The sequence below is a fragment of the Cetorhinus maximus genome, chromosome 31, assembly GCF_964194155.1.
Source record: "Cetorhinus maximus chromosome 31, sCetMax3.hap1.1, whole genome shotgun sequence".
In the NCBI taxonomy this organism is placed as follows: Eukaryota; Metazoa; Chordata; class Chondrichthyes; order Lamniformes; family Cetorhinidae; genus Cetorhinus; species Cetorhinus maximus.
The window spans coordinates 7,160,148-7,178,549 of NC_135909.1; positions in this window are offsets into that span (position 1 = coordinate 7,160,148).

Below are 18,402 nucleotides of genomic sequence, written 5' to 3' on the forward strand. Positions count from 1 at the left end.
TGAATCTGTGCCCTCTAGTTCTTGATGCTCTCTTGCGTGGGAACGGTTTCTCACTATTTACCCTGTCCATACCCCTCAGGATCTTGAATACCTCTTATCAAGTCTCCTCTCAGCACCGTCCTCTCCAGGAAAAACAGTCCCAACCTCTCCAATCTATCCTCATAGCTGCAGTTCTTTATCCCTGAAATCATTCTTGTGAATCTCCTCTGCACCCTCCTCCAATGCCTCCTCCACATCCTTCCTCAAGTATGGTGCCCAGACCTCCAGATGAGGCCTAACTTACATTTCTATAGCACCTTTAGCATAATAAAATGTCCCGAGGCGCTTCACCGGAACAAGTATTTGACCCCGAGCCACATAAGGAGATATTAGGGACAGGTGACCAAAAGCTTGGTCAAAGAGGTCGGTTTTAAGGAGCGTCTTGAGGAGAGAGAGAGAGGTGGAGAGGTTTAGGGTGGGAATTCCAGAGCTTAGGGCCCCCCCCCCAGGCAGCTCCAACGGGGGAGCGGTTAAAATCGGGGATGGGCAAGAGGCCAGAATGGTTGGGAGTGCAGAGGGCTGTGGGGCTGGAGGAGGCTGTAGAGATAGGGAGGGGGCAAGGCCATGGAGGGATATGAAAACGAGGATAGGAATTTTACAATGAAGGCGTTGCCTGACTGGGAGCCAGTTAAGTCGGGCGAGCGTGGGGTGAGCAGGATGCGATGTGAGTTGGACGCCAGTCGCAGAGATTTGGGATGAGCTGAAGTTTGAGCAGAGGCAGATGGGGCCTTTACAGAATCGCTTGTTAGTGCCAAGTCAGGAGGAAGCACTTCTCCTTTAAGTGTTAGTCAGTTGCTATTGATGAGCTTGCTTGCATTCTCTCATTGGACAATCGACAGACCAGACCTCTAGTCACACTGAGGACAATTCCAAACCAAAACGAGAAGCAAGACTGATATGACAAGAAGCGGTGGTTGTTTTGAGGGGATTTAAGGCCTGATACCACAGCCCCAAACCTCAGTTAGATCGCTGCAGTTCTGCTTTCAGTCAGCTAGTGTCCTGATCACACAGCTTGCTGCCTAAGCGACGGCTCAGTGCATGGTGTTACCGAGCCACACCAGGTCACGGAGGTAGATTTTGAGGAGGGTTGATAGAGGTAGCGAGGTTTAGGAAGGGAACTCCAGGGCTTAGGGCCCAGGCATAACGGCTGCCAATGGTGGAGTGATGGAAATCGGGGGGGGGCGGATGCAAAGAAGACAGGATACTCACAAACGTTCCCCAGTGGTGTTGGCTAAACGGGAGGTGCTGGGATGACATTGAGACTCGCAAACCCTGGCCGCAGCACCGAGTGCAGCCCCACAGTGCAGCTGCTGTGGGAGGCACCTGCTGCAGCCCAGAGGCACATCGGGAGCTGGGCTTGAGAGCAAACGGCTGACACTCCTGTGCAGTGCCGAGGGAGTGCTGCACTCTCAGAGGTGCCGTCTCTCAGCTGAGATGGTCACCTGAGGTCCCATCTGCCTGCTCGGGAGGATGTGAAAGATCCTGTGGCCGCTATTTTGAAGCAGAACAGGGGAGCTATCCCCAGTGCCCTGGCCAGTATTTATCCCTCAATCAACATCATAAAAAATACATATTACCTGATCATCATCACACTGTTGTCTTGGGAGCTTGCTGTGTGCAAATTGGCTGCATTCTTGACATCAGTGGCACTTGTTGCCCAGGTGATTAATTGGCCCACATTTTGCCCCCTTTTGGCTCCCCTGCCATTGAGTACCACTCCGATCATAGGGCCTCTCCTAATGGGAGCCTAGGATTGAATGTTGGCCAGCTGCGCGGGCATGGATGGCACAGCAATAAGGCCCATACCTGTCGGCCGGACGCAGGAACCTGATTGGTCTCAATGGAGCAATCGACAAACTCCGTTCCTCAGCCGCCAATTTCATCTCTCTCCGCGGCCACTGCCCAAGGCTGAACCAGAGCGCCCGCAACCTTGGCGTCCTGCTTGAGCCTGAGCTGAGCTTCCGACTTCCACATCCTCTCCAGCACCTACTCCAACCCTCTCCAGCTCCTACTCCACCACCTCCATAACATTGCCCACCTCCACCACCGCCTCCGCTCACCCGAAACTCTCATCCGTGCCTTGGTACCTCCATTCTTCCCACGCACTCCTAGCCGGGACATACCACATTCCAGCCTCTGTAAACCTCAGCTCATCCAAAACTCTGCTGTCCGCGTCCTTACCAAATCCCATACACCCACCACCCACAGTGCTCACTGACCTACATTGACTCCTGAACCGCCAACACCAGCATTTTAAACGTTTTACCCTTGTTTTCAAATCCTTCCATGACTTCACCCCCTCCCTATCCCTATAACCTCCTCCAGCCCTGCAACCCTCTGAGATCTCTACACACCTCCAATTCTGGCCTCATGAGCATCTCCCAATTTTAATCCTGGGCCGGTAGCAAAGGGGTTATGTTACTGCATGAGTAATCCAGACTAAAGATTTGGGAATATGACTTCAAATCCCACCACGGGCACCTGGGAGAAGTTAAATCCAATTAATAAATCTTGAATAAAAAAAGCTAATCTCATCAATAAAGATCATGAATCTACCATTTGGTTCATTAATGTCCCTTTAGGGAAGGAAATCTGCCATTCTTACTGGTCTGGCCTACATGTGATTCCATACCCACAGCAATGCGGTTGACTCTTTCTTAACTTCTCTCTGAAATGGCCAAGCAAGCCACTCGGTTGTATCAAACCGATACAGAAGACAAACCCTGTGGGCATACATACTCCACATGGACTGCAGCAAGTAACTTAAGAAGGCGGCTCACCATCACCTTCTCAAGAGGCAAAATGCTCAGCACTATTTGCGACTCATCAGATACTGAAGCAGTCCTTGTCCACATGCAGCAAGACCCGGACAATATTTAGGCTTGGGCTGATAAGTGGCAAGTAACATTTGCGCCACTCAAGTGCCAGGCAATGACCATCTCCAACAAGAGAGAATCTAACCATCTCCCCTTAACATTCAAGAACATTACCATCGCTGAATCCCCCACTATCAACATCCTGGGGGTTACCATTGACCAGAAACTGAACTGGACCAGCCATATAAATAGTGTGGCTACAAGAACAGGTCAGAGGCTGGGAATTCTACAGGGAGTAACTCACCTCCAGACTTCCCAAATCCTATCCACCCTCTACAAGGCACAAGTCAGGAGTGTGATGGAATACTCTCCACTTGCCTAGATGAGTGCAGCTCCAACACTCAAGAAGCTTGACACGATCCAGAACAAAGCAGTCGCTTGATTGACATCCCATTCACAAACATTCACTCCCTCCCACCGACACACAGTAGCAGCAGTGTGTGTACCATCTACAAGATGCACTGCAGCAACTCACCAAAGCTCCTTAAAGCACCTTCCAAACCCATGACACCTGCCACCGAGAAGGACAAGGCCAGGAGATACATGGGAACACCACCACCTAAAATTTGCCCTCCAATCCACTCAACATCCTGACTTGGAAATGTATCATCGTTCCTTCATTGTCGCTGGGTAAAAATCCTGGAACTCCCTCCCTAACAGCGCTGTGGGTGTACCTACACCACCAGGGACTGCAGCGGTTCAAGAAGACAGCTCACCACCACCTTCTCAAGGGGGCAATTAGTGTTGGGCCTAGCCAGTGATGCGCTCACCCCACGAATGAATGTAAAAAACGTAATTAGGGATGGGGACTAAATGCTGGGCCTTGTGTCATATGGACAATGGGATGGGCAATAAATGCTGGCCTAGCCAGTGACGCCCACACCCCATGAACAAATAAAAGTAAATAATTAGGGAGGGGCAATACATGCTGGGCCTTGCATAGTGACCCTCACATCCAAAGAGCAAAAAAAAATCACCTTTGGTGAGTGTCCTTTGAGCTGCCTCAACCCTAAATACTTCTTGCCTCCTTTCGATGCTCCTTAGAATTCCCTTGACCAAGCTTTAGGTCACTTGTCCTAAATATATGTAAGATTTTGCTTGATACCCGCACCTTGGGATGTTTTTACTATGTTGAAGGCGCTGTACAAAGGTACAGTGTTGTTGTTGTTGTAGTTGCCCCTGGCTGGGCTAGCTAACTCAGGTTCCGAACCCGATGCTCCCGGTCTCTCAAAGACCGTAAGAAAACGGAGCAGGAGGGAGGCCATTCGGCCCATCGAGCCTGCTCCGCCATTCGATAAGATTGTGGCTGACCTGATTAAGGCCACAGCCTTAACTCCGCTTTCCTGCCGACTGTCCTGCCAACCCTTGACTCTTGTCGGTCAAAAATCTGTCTAACTCAGCCTTGAATATGTTCAATGACCCAGCCTCCACTGCTCGCTGGAGGGGGGGCAGAATTCCACAGACTAACGTCCCCCCAAGAGAGAAAAATTCCTCCTCACCTCCGTCTTAAATGGGAGGCCCCCTTATTTTGAAACAGAGCCCCCCCCACCCCCCCACCCCACCCCGGTTTCTAGATTCGCCCATGAGGGGAAACATCTTCTCAGCATCTACCCTCTCCAGCCCACGTATGTTTCAATAAGATTGCATCACATGCTTCTAAACCCTAGTGAGTGTAGGCCTAACCTGCTCAACCTTTCCTCATAGGGCAATCCATAGTTCAGTAGCACATTCTGTTCGTTCAGGGAGTCAGCTAGTCAGGAGGAGCGCATAAAGCACGTATTCTTACTGCATTCACTGGGTCAAAATCCTGGAACTCCCTCCCTAACCGCACTGTGGGGGCACCCACACCACACGGACTGCAGCGGCTCAAGAAGGCAGCTCACCGCCACCTTCTCGAGGGGCAACTATGATGGCTAATAAATGCTGGGCCTAGCCAGCGACACCCACATCCCGTGAAAGAGTAAAAAGAACAGGGAATGCCGTCGTTGCTAAGAGATAGCCAGGTACTTCTTTCGGAAAAAGGCAGTGATAGATAACCGGCTTTAAGTGCACTGTGTAAGGCTCCCTTATCTCCCAGTGCAGGACAATAACAATTCTATCGGGACAGGACTGCAGTGAAATAGAAACTAATAAAACGCCATCTCTTGTTTGAGATTAGAAAGCTTCCTTGGAAGATCACACCTCACGTATTCCTGTAATTCAACTTTGCGAAATCCAATTTTTTTTTTAAAAAAAGCTGACACAACCACTGTGATGACTGAGCCTTTCCTTTGACTGCTGGCTTTGTGTGTTGGGGAGGGAAAGGGTGAGGCTCCTCACAGTCAGGGCGCTGAGAGGGCAGTTTTAACTTCAACCTGCCTGTTGTGTAACTGACGGGATTGTTGGGACCACCAGTTTTACACCCCGCCTGCTATTGAAATCAGCGGAGAGTTCAATACCGAGGGTAAAAGGGGTTAAATTACAAGGATAGGTTGCAAGACGAGGCTTGTATTGCCTCGAGAATAGAGAATTGAGGTCATCTGATCAAGGTGTTTAAAGTATTTGGCAGGGTCGATAGAGAGAAACTATTTCCTCTGGTGGGGTAGAGCCAAAAACAAGGGGGGGTGCAGAACATTAAAATCAGAGACAGACCATTCAGGGATAATGTCTCACTTCACACAAAGGGGGAGTGGAAATCTGGAACTCTCTGTCCCCCGGAAATGCTATTGAGGCTGGAGGGGGATCCGTTAAAAATTGATGGATAGATTCTAGCTGGGTAAGGGTATTAAAGGTCACTGAACTGAGGCAGGTTAAAAAATGGAGTTAAGATACAGATCAGCATGGATCCAACTGAAGGGTGGAGCAGGCTTGAGGGGCTGAATGGCCTCCTCCTGTTCCTCTGTTGCTCAGTCAGGTGGGGTGTTAAGCCACCTGAACCCACTCATTCCCCAACAGAGCAGCCACGTTGACATTCTCGTAGCGTCCACTCCTGGAAGAGCAGTTAGATGGTCTAATTCCAGCTCTAGGGCATTACCCACCTGCCGACCTCTGCTCAGAAGTGGGCATGAATGGACTGGGAATGATCCCCCTTGAGAATTTTTTTCCTCCTTCCCTCTCCGCGGAGAAAATTCTGCCCTATTTCCACCCCCTCCCCCCCGCCCCTTGGCAGCACACATTGGCTCAGAATTTGCTACCAAAGTAACAGCGAGTTTTAAGATACTCACTGTTATTAATATCCAACACCATGCGCGGAGGGAGAGAAACTCTGAATTGCAAATCGCCACGAGTTGCTGGACGATTTGCATTGCTTCACCGTTAGCCTCACAAATACAGCATCTCATCCTCAACCTCCCTGTAAGGTTCAGGAAGTAGCTGCGTTTCCGCATCAATTACCCATTAAACTCATGCAGAAAATTAAGGCTGGTACTTAATAGCGTAAGGAGCCACTTAATGAGGAGCTTTATGTCCCTGCGTTGCCACTCAACCTCTCTGGCCCGGAAAGTGAACAAATTAAAATGGGGGAACTCTCATTCCTGTAGGTAGTAAATTGTTCTTATAGATTTTATTAAACATTTTTAAAATTAGTCCTAATTTTTAAACTCTAATTCACCCTTTTTCTCAGCTCTATCTCTGATTATTTCTCACTGGTTTAAGGAGAGAGTGAGAGAGAGAGAGACTGTTGGTCCTGTCATTCATTGAATTGCCCTCGCCACACTTTCAGCACCCTGCACGGCAAAGGTTTTTCAAAGTGAAGGTTGAGGGGTAAAGGTTTAATCAACGGGGCACAATGTGAAATGCCCCACTCCAGCGCATTCTATGCCAACATATGCAGAATCATGTGACAGTCTAATCCAATCACTCCGACGAGAGAATCTAACCATCTCCCCTTGATATTCAATGGCATTACCATCGCTAAATCCCCCACTATCAACATCCTGGGGGTTACCGTTAACCAGAAACTGAACTGGACCAGCCATATAAATACTGTGGCTACAAAAGCAGGTCAGAGGCTGGGAATCCTGCAGAGAGTAACTCACCTCCTGACTCCCCAAAGCCTGTCCACCATCTACAAGGCACAAGTCAGGAGTGTGATGGAATACTCTCCAATTGCCTGGATGAGTGCAGCTCCCACGACACTCAAGAAGCTCGACACCATCCAGGACAAAGCAATCTGCTTGATTGGCACCCCATCCACAAACATTCACTCCCTCCACCACTGGCACACATTGGCAGCAGTATGTATCATATACAAGATGCACTGCAGCAACTCACCAAGGCTCCTTCGACTGCACTTCCAAACCTGCGACCTCTACCACCTAGAAGGACAAGGGCAGCAGACGCATGGGAACACCACCACTTGCAAGTTCCCCTCCAAGCCGCTCACCATCCTGACTTGCAACTATATTGCCGTTCTCTCACTGTCGCTGGGTCAAAATCCTGGAACTCCTTTCCTAACAGCACTGTGGGTGTACCTATACCACACGGTTCAAGGAGGCAGCTCACCATCCCCTACTCAAGGGCAATTAGGATTGGGCAATAAATGGTGGCCTAGCCAGCGGCACCCACATCCCAGAATGAATTGTTTAAAAAAAGCTCTGTCAGGCAGTGGATTCCTGTTCCAATACACCACCCTGTTCACCTCTTGGTGCAAGTGAAATCCTTGTCATTGGCCTCTGAGTCTATAATACACATCTATCTCTCTCCCTATTATACATTAAATTTAGCATTAGCATTTCATTGGAAATTTGTAAGTGCTTGCAGTACCTATTACTCCTGCATGTTAAATGTTAAAGGTGTTACATTGTGTAACACACTATAGCTGTTGTTATCTAGTGACTATAAAATTGTGTCCAAATCCCTCGATGGCCCCATTCCTCCCTATCTCTGTAATCTCCTCCAGCCCAAGATCCTCCCCAGATCTCAGCACTCCTCCATTTCTGACCTCTTGAGCATCCCTGATTTCAATCACTCCACCATTGGCGGTTGTGCCTTCAGCGGCCTGGGCCCTAAGCTCTGGAATTCCCTCCCTAAAACTCTCCAACTTGCTGGTACCAACTTTCTGGTACTTTTCCTCTCTTACTTGCTCTCTCAAGGCTTGAGGTTATGGTAATGTTATTGGGCTGGTAATCCAGAGGCCTAGACTAATGACTAATTAAATCTGTGTCCTCTGGCTTTCAATCCTTCCGCCATTGGGAACAGTTTCTCTCTTTCCTGGACTCTCTTTCCAAGATCTACCCTGTCTAAACCTCTCATGATTTTGAATCTCTCTGTCAAATCTTCTCTCAACCTTCTCTTCTCTAAGGCAAACAGTCCCAGCTTCTCCAATCCGTCTGTGTAACTAAAGTCCTTCATCCCTGGAACCATTCTTGTAAATCTTTTCTGCACCTTCTTTAAAACCTTCACATCCTTCCTAAAATGCAGTGCTTAAAATTGGACACAATACTCTAGTTGAGGTTGAACCAGTGTTGTATAAAGGTTTGTCATAACTTTCTCACTTTTGTGCTCTTTGACTCTACTTATAAAGCCCAGGACCCCATATTCTCAACCTGTCCTGTCACCTTTCAATTTCTTCCAACCAAAATGAATCATTTCTGCTTCCCTGAATAAATTTAATCTGCCATTTGTCAGCCCATCTCTCTAGCCTGCCTATTGCTGAAAAAAAAGCAACATTTTTTGTTAAAGTTTTTCGCCTTACACTCATCAGGACAATTGGCAAGAAAATACCAATGTCAGGGGAAACGGCATATTTATACTTATGAAAAGAGAGTGCTGATTGGCTGGCATGCGGACTCTGATTGGTAGAGGTGTTGTCATGGAGAGTGCACAAGTTGATGGTGACTGACAGTTAACTGCCAAGCATTGTTTGAAATTTAAACCAGGCAGCTTGACTCTGATTGGTTTAATTCCCTGGGGAATGAACCAGTGAATGGATGTAACTTATTTTGTTTAGCTGAAACAGGCGCAATGTGTGTACATATTCTTTCTGTCTGCAAAGAACATGGCCCTGTGTATTAATATATGTATCTTCCAGTACACGCAAACGTGCCACATTGCGAGCCTGACTGACAATCTTAAATTGGTTGTCAGCGTAATTCTTAGCACACTGAGGATTATGTAGCAAAATTGTCCAATCGTGGAATCACATCTAAAGTTGGACACTGTGTTTTGAGTTTTGCAAGCGCGGGCTGGTTGGGGACGGTCCATACCTTGCCCGTTGTGAACAGCGGACATGCTGTTCGATACGATCCGTCAGTCTTTGGGATGAATGATCTACATACCGAGCATCACAATAGCCTGTCTATGTCCTCTTGAAGTCGACCTCTATACTCTTCACAGTTCACAACACTGCTAAGTTTTGGGCCATCTGCACATTTTGAAATTGTGCCTTGCAATCAAGAAAAGCAGCGGCTCTCATACCGAACCCTGGGGAACACCACTACTATGAACTTCCTCCATTCTGAAAAACAACCGTTCACCACTACTGTTTGTTCCTTGTCACTCAGACAACTCCGCATCCATGCTGCCACTGTCCATTTATTCCACGGGCTTTAACTTTGCGGACAGGCCTGTATCGCGACTTCATCAAATGCCTTTTGAAAGTCCATGTACACCACATCAACCGCATCGCCCACATCAACCCTCTCTGTTACCTCGTCAAAAAACTCAGTCATGTTAGTTGAACACCATTTGACTTTTTAACAAATCTGAGCAGGCTTTCTCAATTAGTCCACGCTTGTCCAAGTGACTGTTCATTTTCCCGCGGAATATCGATTCAAAAGGTTTTCCTACCACCAAGGTTAAACTGACTGGCGTGTAGTTGCTGGGTTTATCCTTACACCCTTCCTTTTTTAACAATCGTGTCAGATTTACACCCTCATACCTAACTAAGGAAGATTGGAAGATTATGGCCTGTGCCTCCACAATTTCCACTTTTATTTCCCTCAGCATTGTTGGATGTGGCCCAACCAGTCCTGACGACTTATCAACTTTAAGTACAGCCAGACTCTCAACTGTCTCCTCTTTATTAAGTGTGAACCCGTCCAGTATCTCAGCATTGAGATCTCTTCTTCCTTGGGAAAGATTGATGTAGAGTACTAATTTAATGTTCCAGTCCAGTGAAGCTCAACGCAAACTGGAGGAACAGCACCTCACCTTCCGATTAGGCACTTCCGGACTGAATATTGAGTTCAACAACTTCAGACCATGAACTCTCTCCTCCATCCTCACCCCTTTTTAATCCCCTTTTTTCAATATTCATGTTTATTTTTTAATTTTTATTTTTTATCCACTTATTTTTATTATTACTAATAATATTTGTATTTATTTTCATTCTTATTCATTGTTTTATCCCCACCTTTTATCCTATTTTCTATCTTTTTTCCCACCACCGTCCCCTCCCCCCACCCCACCCACACTAGGACCATCTGTTACTTGTTCATGTTGTACTTTCCAGGGTGCTTACCCTTGTCCTGCTATTACCACATTCTGCTTTCTGACCTCAATGCCACCATCAGCACCTCCTTTAGCCAGTACCACTACCATTAACACCCCTTAGTCCTTTTGTCCATGACATTTCTGGCAATCTCTCCTTTTCCTCCACCTATCACTGGCCTTCTATCCAGCGTCACCTGCTCCACCCCCCTCCTTAAACAGTATAAATTTCATCACATTTTTACTTCTCTTTAGCTCTGAAGAAGAATCATATGGACTCAAAACATTAACTCTGACTTTCTCTCCACAGAGCATCTGTTGGACCTGCTGAGTTTTTCCAGCATTTTCTGTTTTTGTTTCAGATTTCCAGCACCTGCAGTATTTACTAATTTAATACCTCAGCCATTCCCTCTGCCACTTGGTGAGGTGCCCTTTTAAGTCACTAATACGCCCCACCCTTCCTGTTGCTACCGTTTTACTATTTAACCAAGGTACGGTATTAGTGTATGAACACTGCATTCAAGTTGGATTTGTTTGCTCTTTAAGTTAACCTCTATTATAATGAAGGAATGCTGTATAAATGTGTTTAAAGTTTGCCCAATAATATCGCCAATGGAAATCTGATTTTATCTTAATGACTTTATAAGAAATCCTCTGACACGGGTTATGCTGGCTGTTTAGTTCTGTAGATGCATTGTAGTTCTGTTCATTGTTAATTGTTCATAAGGAGGCCATGAACCTACTTCAAAACAACAAACAGCTTCTGCAGAAAACGTTTAAAAAGGATCAGGCATATTTGGAACCGATCTTGAACCATTTGTGATTCATCCGAGGGATTTAATTTTACTTTCTGTCACATTCTTCTGGGCTAAGGTCGCTTTCTGCTGCCAACATTAAGGTCGTAATGTTTTCCCTGAACAAGGCAGGGTCAGACTTGGGCTTGGTGCTTGAAAGGAATATAAAAGCTGCGTCACCACTGTTAATCAGGCCTGTGTAGCAATCGCCCGCTGATTGGAAAGTGATAAATGACCACTCAATCCCACCTGCCTAAGCTGTTTAAGTGCATATGTAACACTGTGCATACCGCGAGATACAATGAAACCCATAGCCTTCTGAGTCAGAAGTTTGTGGGTTTAGAACCCCACTTCAAGGACTTGAGCCCCTAGCCTTGGCTGACCTCCTGAGTTCCAGTAATGCACTTATGGAGGCGGGGCTTTCAGACGAGGTGTCTGCTGGCTTGGGAGATTGCCAAAGTTCCCACGGCCGCTGTTGGCCCGTGCCGGAGTCTGCAGATCGCGCATTGGACTTATCAGCCATCTCAGAACCCATCAAACCGGGGTGGAATCGAGTCACCCTCGATCCCGAGGGACTGCTGAAGGAGGAGAAGGGGGCTGTTAGAAAAAGAGCGGGAGATTTCTCCCTCGTGCCCTGGCTAAAATTTACCCCTCAACCAACCACAAGAGGTTTACTTGCGTGTTGCTGAAAAAGAGACATGCTGTTGAAGCTTTTCAACCTGCACTCATCAGGACAATTCGCAAGAATACCACTAGTAAAGGGAACAACAATTTATACTGCATGAGACCAGCACTCTCTTCTCATGCAGTATAAATTGTTGTTCCCTTTACTATTGGTATTCTTGCGAACTGTCCTGATGAGTGCTAGATGAAAAGCTTTGACAGCATGTCTGTTGTTTCAGCCATACTCAGGTTCGCTTACATTTATCTTATGAGTGCTTTTGGACATGGTGTGGGTGAAAACAGACGCTATATAAATGCAGATTCTTTCCTCCTTTCTGAACTAAAATTGAACTGCGAATCTTTAACAGTCTCTCAAACCAGCAGACATGTCGTCTGTACTTCCAGTAATATGACCACTGGGGCTCATAGCCACATCCGGAGGGAGTGATTCCCACTCCTTCATTGTCAGTGATACTGAGTGAAGAAACTTGCCGGCCGGGGGGAAGTTCTGCTCAATGTATTCTGTTCTTGGGCTACCTCTGCACAACACTGTCGAGGGAAGCAGGGGAACCTGAGAGTACGAAGACGTGTCAGGTACCTCCCTTCGAAACGCTGCGGTTCAGGAATCTAACCCGCGCTGCTGTTGAAGGGCGAGCGGCGTGCAAGCCTTCAGTTTTTCACCAGCTGATGTTACAGTTGTGGAGAGACCTGTGAAGCAGAGATGCTCAAACCAAACACCGTCTGCAGGAGGAGATCACCAGAATAGGTTCCCTCACCCCCCTCCCCACTTCCCCCCTCCTCCCCCCGCCCAGCTGCAATGATCAGGGACTTTAATCCGTATGTATATTAAAACATTTTCCTTTGGATAGGAAGACTTGCATTTAGGTAGCACCTTTCCTGACCTCAGGATGTCCCGAAGCGCCTTGCAGCTAGTGCCGTACTGTTGCAATGTAGTCACCGCCCGAATGTAGGCAGCCAAACTGTGCACAGCGAGATCCCACAAGCAGGATCTTGGCAATGTTGGTTGAAGGTTCAGTTTTACCCAGGATGTCAGGGAGGACTCCCTGTACTTCTTCAAATAGTATCGCGGGATCTTTTTACATCCACCTGAGCGGGCAGGCGGGGGGGCCTGGGTTTCAGACATTATTGAAAAGACAGCCACTCCGAGCATGCAGCACTCCCTCACTGAGAGTGACGGCCTGGATCCTGCACTCAGGCCCTTCAGCCCCTCAGTCCTGATATGCCGTGATTCAGTTCGATCATGGCTGGTCTGTATCTTGACTCCACCTATCCACCCTGGCTCCGTGACCCTTGGTCCCCTTACCTAAGGAAACTTTGCCAATCTCAGATTTTAATTTTTTAGTTGACTGCACCCGTCTCCCCACCCCCCCCACCCCACCACAACCCCCCCACAACCTCAACACCTTTTCGGGGTGGGGGGAGAGAGTTCCAGATTCCCACACCCCTCTGTGTGAAGAAGTGCTTCCTGACATCGCCCCTGAACGGCCTGGCACTTGTTTTAAGGTTCTGCCCCCCTGTCCTGGACTCCTCCCACCCAGAGGAAATAGTTTCTCTCTCTCTCTCGACCCTATCGAATCCTTTAATCATATTAAAATAGGTTGATTAGATCACCCCTTAATCTTCTACACTCGAGGGAACACAAGCCAAGCCCGTGTAACCTGCCCTTGTATTTTAACCCTTTTAGCCTCAGTGTCCTGATAATTTATGCTGTATCTACTCCAATATCCTTTTCATGAAGTGTGGTGCCCAGGAGTGAACGCAGTTACTCCGGGGCCAGAGTCTTACCTGGGTCAGGTGGGAGGGTGTGCGACCGACCCGACAGCGTGTCAAATCGCGCCAGAAGATGTCGGGCGCGCGTCCTGATGTCATCGCGCATTCGCGCGGTAGTTTGCGCGGTGGGCTGAAATGTCTCGGGGGGGGGTGAAATGTAATGAAGAAAAGATATTTGGGGACTGATGGGTTTTTTTGAGTTCTGCTGCCAGGTGCTTGAATGATGCTGCGTAGACACAGTTTGCTGCACTTTTTTCTTGTCGTTTAATCTGCCCGGCTCCGCAGCCGCTGTCTGCCTTCAGGGAGCTCACTGGAAGCGCCCACCCGCACCCTCACCCCTTTTTTCAGTGCCCTCCCCCTACCCTCTTACCCCCCCCTCCTCCCACTCCCCTCGGCAGCGCTGAGGCTTTGCCAGCGCCGTTTCACGCTGGCTGGCCGTTAATTGGCGTTAATTACATTCAGGGGCCGATCGCGCATTTTGCAGGCCCGTCAGTCGCACATGCCCACGAGCGTAAGATTCAGGCCCAGATGGGATCTCACCAGTGTTCTCAGCCGGGTATAATCGTCCCGCAGACGTGATTTAAAGTTTCACCCGAAAGATGGGTACCTCTAACACTTCCTCAGTACTGAGCAGAAGTGTGTGAGGCTAGGTCATATGCTCAAGTTTTTTTTTCAAACTTATTCATTCAGGGGATGTGATTTTATTCCCCATCTCGGATTGCCCTTGGAGGTGGTGAGCCGTATTCTTGAGCCGCTGCAGTCCACGTGGTGCAGGTACACCCACAGAGCTGTTAGGAAGGGAGTTTTCATTCCTTTTAGGCTTTTGCTACAACTAGAGTTGCATCACTCAGCCATTTCAGAGGGCTGGAGTCACATGTAGGTAAGTAAGGGTGGCAGATTTCCTTCCCTAAAGGGAACCACATGGGTTTTTAAACACGAAACTATTCCAGATTTATTAATTGAATTTAAATTCCACCAGCTGCCATGGTAGGATTTGAACCCATGTCCCCAGAGCATTAGCCTGGGCCTCTGGATTACTCATCACAGTGACATTACCATTGCAACACCATCTGCCTGTGGCACATGTTAGACCATAGACGTTTTGTATAAGTTATAACATAAGAATAGGAATAGGAGCAGGAGTAGGCCCTCAAGCCTGCCCCGCCATTCAATAAGATCATGGCTGATCTGCCCCAGGCCTCGACTCCTCTTTCTTGCCAGCTCCTCATAGCCCTCAACTCCCCGATATTTCAAAATTCGACCTGCCTCCTCTTTAAATACTTTCATTGATCTAGCCTCCACAACTCTCTGGGGTAGAGAATTCCAGACATTCACTACCCTTGAGAGAAGAAATTCCTTCACGTCTCAGTTTTAAATGAGTGTCCCCTTATTCTGTAACCAGGTCCCCTAGTTCGAGATTCCCCCACTAGTGGAAACATCTTCTCAACATCTACCCTGTCAAGCCCCCTCAGAATCTTGTACGTTTCAATAAGATCACCCCTCATTCTTCTAAACTCGAATGAATAACGGCCTAACCTGTTTAGCCATTCTTGATAAGTCAACCCTTTCATCCCAGGAATTGGCCTAGTGAATCTCTTTTGAACCGCCTCCAATGCTTTCTTAAATACGGGGACCAAAACTGTACACAGTACTCCAGGTGCGGCCTCACCAACACCCTGTACAGTTGTAACAAGACTCCCCTAATTTTAAACTCCAACCCCCCCAGCAATACAGGCCACAATCCCATTTGCCTTCTTAATTACTTGCTGTACCTACATGCTACCTTTTTGTGTTTCGTGCACAAGAACACCCAGATCCCTCTGTGCAGCACTTTTTTTGGAGTCTCTCTCCATTTAAATAATAGTCTGCCTTTTGATTCCTCCTACCAAAGTGAATGACCTCACACTTTCCTACATTAAACTCCATCTGCCAAGGTTTTGCCCACTCACTCAACCTGTCTATGTCCCCTTGCAGATTCCTTGCGTCCTACTTTGAACGTCCCGACAATGCAGAAGAAGCTGCCACGCTTTCCCGATTGGCTAAGATTTTACGGAAACGAGTATCTAGAATTTTATAGCATGGAGGAGGCCATTCGGCCCATCGTGACTGCCAGTTTTTTTTGAATGAGCTACCAAGTAGTTCCAGTCTCTCCCCGTGGTCCTGCAATTTCTACCCTTCAAGTATTTATCCAATTCCGCTTTTGAAAGTTATTATTGAATCTCCCTTCCACCGTCCTTTCAGGCAGCGCATTCCAGAAATATCTGGATTGCTTTCCCACTCCTCGAGTAGAAAGTCCCTCTTTCATTCACTGCACACATGCTGCAATATACATTGGTGTTACGTTAAAGATCATATCGACTCTGCTGGGATAGATTTTAAACACATGGGCACTTTCTAATACATCGTCTTGACTGGCTGTTATCACACTGGCTGTGTGTGCAAATGAGTGACACTAAGCTATTTAACTGCAGGGGCATCACAGCTGCAGGACAGACAAGTGTTGAATCCTGCACATTATTAAGTACTGCACCACACATCTCAATATGTAATCTGTATTAATTACAGGATATCACACAGTCTCCGCCCCGCGTTTTGTTCCTAACACGTTATCAGTAAATCAGACTGGAATGTTCCATACCTGCCTAAGGTTTACAGGTTGTTTACAATAGCCTGCCTTGCCCTGTCAGGCATACCTATCCGAGGAAGCCCAGCGATGGTGGGGATTAAATACTCTTTTAAAAAGAGTCAATGCTAGAAATGTATAAGTCAGTACAGGGCTATGGGAAGAGGTGGGATTAGTTTTGGATTGATACAGGGCTATGGGGAGAGAGTGGGGCAGCGGGACTAGTTTGGGATTGATACAGGGTTTTGGGGAGAGAGCAGGGCAGTGAGATTAGTTTAGGATTGATACAGGGCTATGGGGAGAGAATGGGGCAGTGGGATTAGTTTGGGATTAATACAAGGCTATGGGGAGAGAGCAGGGCAGTGGGATTAGTTTGGGATTGATACAGGGCTATGGGGAGAGATCAAGCAGTGGGATTAGTTTGGGATTGATACAGGGCTATAGGGATAGAGCAAACCAGTGGCATTAATTAAGGATTGATACAGGGCGAGAGGGGGAGAGCAGGGCAGTGGGATTAGTTTAGGATTGATACAGGGCTATGGGGAGAATGGGGCAGTGGGATTAGTTTGGCATTGATACAGGGCTATGGGGAGAGAGTGGGGCAGTGGGATTAGTTTGGGATTGATACAGGGCTATGGGGAGAGAGCGGGGTCAGTGGGATTAGTTTGGGATTGATACAGGGCTATGGGGAGAGAGCGGGGCAGTGGGATTAGTTTGGGATTGATACCGGGCTATGGGGAGAGAGTGGGGCAGTGGGATTAGTTTAGGATTGATACAGGGCTAGGGGGAGAGTGGGGCAGTGGGATTAGTTTGGGATTGATACAGGGCTATGGGGAGAGAGCGGGGCAGTGGGATTAGTTTAGGATTGATACAGGGCTATGGGGAGAGTGAGGCAGTGGGATTAGTTTGGCATTGATACAGGGCTATGGGGAGAGAGTGGGGCAGTGGGATTAGTTTGGGATTGATACAGGGCTATGGGGATAGAGGGGGGCAGTGGATTAGTTTGGGATTGATAGAGGGCTATGGGGTGAGAAAAGGGCAGTGGGATTAATTTGGGATTGATACTGGGCTATGGGGACAGAAAGGGGCAGTGGGATTAATTTGGGATTGGTACAGGGCTATGGGGAGAGAGCGGGGCAGTGGGATTAATTTGGCATTGATACAGGGCTATGGGGAGAGAGCGGGGCAGTTGGATTAGTTTGGGATTGATACAGGGCTATTGGGAGAGCATGGGGCAGTGGGATTAGTTTGGGATTGATACAGGGCTATGGGGAGAGAGCGGGGCAGTGGGATTAATTTGGGATTGATACAGGGCTATGGGGAGAGAGTGGGGCAGTGGGATTAGTTTGGGATTGATACAGGGCTATGGGGAGAGAGTGGGGCAGTGGGACTAGTTTGGGATTGATACGGGGCTATGGGGAGAAAGTGGGGCAGTGGGATTAGTTTGGGATTGATACGGGGCTATGGGGAGAGAGCGGGGCAGTGGGATTAGTTTGGGATTGATACAGGGCTATGGGGAGAGAGTGGGGCAGTGGGATTAGTTTGGGATTGATACAGGGCTATGGGGAGAGAGTGGGGCAGTGGGACTAGTTTGGGATTGATACGGGGCTATGGGGAGAAAGTGGGGCAGTGGGATTAGTTTGGGATTGATACAGGGCTATGGGGAGAGAGCGGGGCAGTGGGATTAGTTTGGGATTGATACAGGGCTATGGGGAGAGAGCGGGGCAGTGGGATTAGTTTGGGATTGATAGAGGGGTATGGGAATAGCCCGGGGCAGTGGGATTAGTTTGGGATTGAAACAGGGCTATGGAGAGAGAGCGGGGGCAGTGGGATTAGTTTGGATTGCTTGATGGGCCAAATGACCTCCTTTTGTGCTGTAAATCTCCAAGGGCTGGTGGTTTTGTGGTCTTGTCTGCCAACTTTATTTGTCCTCACACCTCGGTTATTTCTCCAATACTGCCTCACTGCTGGCTCAGACTCCTTAGCTGCTCGATTAACAGCTGACGATGCATCTTTTCCCTTTCTGAACAAGCACTTTACAACTTTCACTGAATATCTTTGCAACTTCCTTTCAGAAACCCCTGCCATCTTCTACAAAGCTCTGCAGGCTTTTCTGATCTTACTTTCCAGTCGTGCCTTAAATATTTCCGCACTGTGCCAGGAAGGAAAGTGACCCCGAAAGAAGTCGAGGAATTCAGCAAATCTT